Source organism: Piliocolobus tephrosceles, chromosome 10 (assembly GCF_002776525.5).
Source record: "Piliocolobus tephrosceles isolate RC106 chromosome 10, ASM277652v3, whole genome shotgun sequence".
NCBI lineage: Eukaryota > Metazoa > Chordata > Mammalia > Primates > Cercopithecidae > Piliocolobus > Piliocolobus tephrosceles.
This window is the reverse complement of record NC_045443.1, coordinates 42,519,356-42,523,793: the sequence shown is the minus strand read 5'-3', so window position 1 is coordinate 42,523,793 and position 4,438 is coordinate 42,519,356. Positions and strand designations below refer to the sequence as shown.

The 4,438-nt window shown below is 41.1% G+C and overlaps 1 pseudogene; it reads right to left on the bottom strand.

The window, feature by feature from the left end:
* Window positions 1-1,549: 1,549 nt before the first annotated feature.
* LOC111555296 lies at window positions 1,550-2,440 on the bottom strand (annotated as a pseudogene).
* Between the last annotated feature and the right edge of the window lie 1,998 nt (window positions 2,441-4,438).

Below are 4,438 nucleotides of genomic sequence, written 5' to 3'. Positions count from 1 at the left end.
AGGGAACATGAAGAAAAGTTCTTTTTCTGTTGTATATAGAAAGATAAATTTTGACTTGTTTTTCTTCTAATCATTCTTTGCAAAAATTTAATTATAAAGACATGACACAATATTAATCTCCAGATGTGTATTTTTAAGAAACGATCCGAAAGAACTAAGCATCTATGCACTGGATTAGTTAAAATCAGACTTGAGCTCCTCATACTCTAGAGCGCCCAGATTTCAAATTTCAAGAAAGGCAGAGGATGTAAACTGAGTAACTTAACATAACTAAAGCCACAGAACAGAGCTGACAATTCCCTGTCAAGAAGACTATCCTACTATCCTAACAGGAGACGTCAAAGCTTTTTGCTTTATATCATTTCTAAAGACTGTGTGCATTTTAAATATATATATATATTTTTTTAATAACATGGTTCTCTACTTTCTACTTCTCCACTTTTCTCTCTCTAGGGCATATTTTCAGCAATGCAAAAATTCGGTCAGATGAATTGATGCAATTAAGTAGATCAGATGTTGCAGCTAGACAGTCATGGTGGCTATGGCATATATTTGATCTGCAGAATACTGTTGTTTGCCCTGCAAAAGGCTTAAAGTTGTTGCTTTTTAAAAAAAAATATTTTGCAACATTTAAAAATTAAGAGGCTACACATTAGCATCCATACCTTTTATTGAAAAAAAGGACACTCTGGGTTCCCTGAGCCCTTAAACAGGAAACACACTTTCCAGTGTGTCAGAGTCCTATATGGACCTTATCACATGTCTACATTACCTGTCTGATCCCTCGAGGCATTTGAGTTTGTGACTCTTAGTATGTAAGATGCTAGCAATTGCATTAATTCTCTGTTTGCTGTGACTATATAGAGGGTCTTTTTGTAGCCTAATCCACATAAATACCACCTTTCTGAAATCCAGAAGATTAGGACAATTTACAATGAGCAGAGTGGGATGACATATCTTCTGGATCACCCCACTGTAAATATATACTTAATTTCCTTTGACCTTGTTTTCTTAAGGATCTTTAAAATGTACTTTTTACAAAATTTCCAGGTATTTCCCTTCCTCTTTGTGATAAAAGAAGAAAAGTTTCTGGGCTACTTGATTCCTAAGATTTAAAAGATAGCATGCAATGATTATAATAAATGTCACCGGGCCATTGCCTAATTTTTTGAATATTCTAAGTACCTTAGTTTGTAAATACCCTAAGTTGTTATAAGAAAAACCATATATAGGCTGGGCACAGCAGCTTATGTGTCAAATTCTGGTATTTTCATGGCCCCTGGGAGCCTCACTATCATATCCATCTGTCTAACCACCTTCCTCTACTTCTGCTGTTACTTATCTTGCACATTGACCAGCATGGCTACTGCAGCTGATTTCTATAACCTATTTGCTCATTGCCTAACATGTATCTGAAATTTCTTCTGTTTCTTTGTTCAAAAATAGAAGGAAGAGATCTGTTTGGCTCAGATTATTCTGTGCATCTCCCTCTCTTTAAATCAAATGTTCGCTTTTTTTTTTCCTTTCCTTTCTAAATGGTCCATATTTATTAGTACTGTAGTCCCAAGTCTACCATATTGGAGGTTTTCTGGAATTCCAGGCTATCTGTTAGACTGTAGGCTTCACAGCCTTGGCTTGTCTTACGGGGCCAGGTTCGTGCGGGAGATAGGCCTACAGCTGGACCAGCAAAGGTGCTGAGAGAGGAACCCTGTCCTCCTACCTGGTACTTTGTGGGTGAGAGATACTGATACAGACAGTGGAAAGAAGAGCTGGATATCTCATTCTCATCAGGAAGATTGTACAGTTCTATGATTTGGAATATGTCATAGGCATCAGAGTACAAAGCAGGAACTGAGGCCACCAGCCTCAGAGTATCTTGCATTTGGAAGTCACTTGTGGAACTCTCAGTGAAGGTAGAGTTCCATGCCCGATTGGAAGGGTCTAAGGGCTGAGGTGGAAGGGAGCTGTAGAAATCTGAGACCACAGGAGAAAAAGCATAAGGATTGAGGGATGTTCTGGGGGAGGTGGGCACGTTCTTCTTGGATGAAGGGATCTGGTTTTGTTGCTTTGCTGATTGCTGCTGCTGCTGCTGCTGCTTCAATTTGAATCGCCAGTTCCTGAACCAAACCTTTACTGTTGACTCCGGCAGGTTGAGTTTCAAAGCTAGTTTCTCCTGAAGATTTCTATCTGGGAACATAGTCTGGCTAAACAGAGCTTCTAGCTCTTAATACTGTTGGTGGGAGATTGAAGTACGTTCTTGATGCCTTCTCCATATTGTGGGACTAGCTGGATCCTGTGGTTGTATCACCTTCATGTTGGGATCTTTCCTGTTGATGAAAGGGTCTGGCTGGGGATTCCCTGGGGCCATTCTGTTCATCATGGTGTCTTAAATCTGTCATGAATCCCCTTAGACTAACCATTTTCAGTCCTGCGTGGTGTGTCTCTCTCTGCAAATGCAGTTTCCTTAGTGTGTCCTCATGCCAAATGTTCACTTCTTACCCAATCAATTGTGGTGGGAGGAGTCATGGAGCCCAATGCCCATTCTGCCAAAGTTATGGGTAAAGCAGGAAATAATTGTATAGATGGAAGTTTGGGCGAGGTGATCACACTTGAGTCTAGCTGCAGCTAAAGGATATTTGCCCCTCTAGGAACATAACTGGTGGAGAATGCTGCCCATACAGCCCTGTGGGGGGCTTGAGAAATGAGGGCAATTCAAGAATCCAACTGATGTGGTTGGGATATTTGTCCTGCCCAGTTCTTATGTTGAAACGTAATTCCCAGTGCTGGAGGTGGGGCCTGGTGGGAGGTGTTTGGATCATGGGCACAGATTCCTCATGCCTTGGTGCTGTCCTCATGGTACTGAGTTCTCATGAGATCTGGCTGTTTAAAAGTATGTGGCACCTCCCCACCCTCTCTCTCTTGCTCCTGCTCTGGCCATGTGATATGCCTGCTCCTGCTTTACATTTTGCCATGAGCCAAAGCTCCCTGAGGCCTCCCCAGAAGTGAAGCACCATGCTTGTGCAGCCTACAGAACTGTGAGTCAATAGAACCTCTTTTCTTTACAAATTATCCAGTCTCAGGTATTCATTTATAGCAACACAAGTATGGCTTAATACAACAACTTTCAAAGTTTGGACAAGACTTCCATTCATTAGTGGCAAATAGAGCTATAAAATTCAATTGGGGTGATGAACAGTGGGAGCATCTAGGCAAGTAAGATGATGAGTACCCAGGAGAGGTGAAAATCATTGTAGATCAGCAAAGGCTCCTCTGCTGTAGCAAAGTAAACAGCGGCTGAGGGCATGAAAATTCAAAGCCTGGCAATTCAGGTGCTCTTACTGTGACTTAAAGGAGTGCTACTGAAAATCTGATTTGTGGGCTTGATGGAAATGTGTATTTTCAGGCCCAAGTCCAGAACTAATGAATCAGGATGTGCGATGGTGGGATCTTGGCTGTCCAGGTGATTTGGATGCTCACTGCTGTTTGAGAAGCACTGGTTTAATGGAGAATCTTGCCTACCTAATCGAAGACTTAAAGATGAGGAAGAGAATCTGTTTGGAAGAGGTGTGGGTGGGCTAGTTCCGGGGTTTGAAGATCTTTGAGACAAATGGAAATGTAAAAGCAGCATCCCAGCATTTGTAAGGGAAATGCTGTTTACTCTTGAGAAGATCTTGCTTTAAATAAGAGGCTGAGCTTTTAAAAAAATGAGAACTTTTGGAAAAATACATTGTCTGAGTCCATTTGTGTTTCTATAACAGAATACCTGAGCCTGGGTAATTGATAATGAATAGAAATTTGTTGGCTCATGGTTCTGGAGGCTGGGAAGTCCAAAATCAAGGTGCTGGAATCTGAAAGGGCCTTCTTGCTGCATCAACACATGGAAAAAGGCAGAAGGGCAAAAAGAGAACAAACTCATTTCTGTGAATCCTATTTATAATTGCATTAATCCATTCGTGAAGGCTCTGTCCTCATGACTTAATTCCCTCTTAACGGTCCCATTGCCCAACATGATCACATTGGGGATTAGGTTTCAACCTGTGAATTTTGGAGTGGACATAAACATTCAAACCATAGCACATCTCTTTCATTCTACCCCTGGAACGTCTGAACTGACTCATAAGATCAGAAATAATGATGTCCTCCAGTCATACCCATTTATGAGTGAGGTTAAGGACATGGCTCCGAGTGTACAGCCCTATAGATTCAGACTTTGTGGATGCCACACTTATCAGAAAACACTCTATGAGAGCCCCACCTGGGCTGGCCAGCTGTAGCAAATGCTTAAGAGTTTTCTCTCCAACATGAATTCTTATAAAAAGTGTAAAAGCAAGGCTATATTTCTTTATATAGTGGGTGACTATATAAAGTGTAAAATTAAGGCTATATTTCTTTATATAGTGGGTGACTATCAGGAAGACTTTTTGGTTTCCTCCGGTAA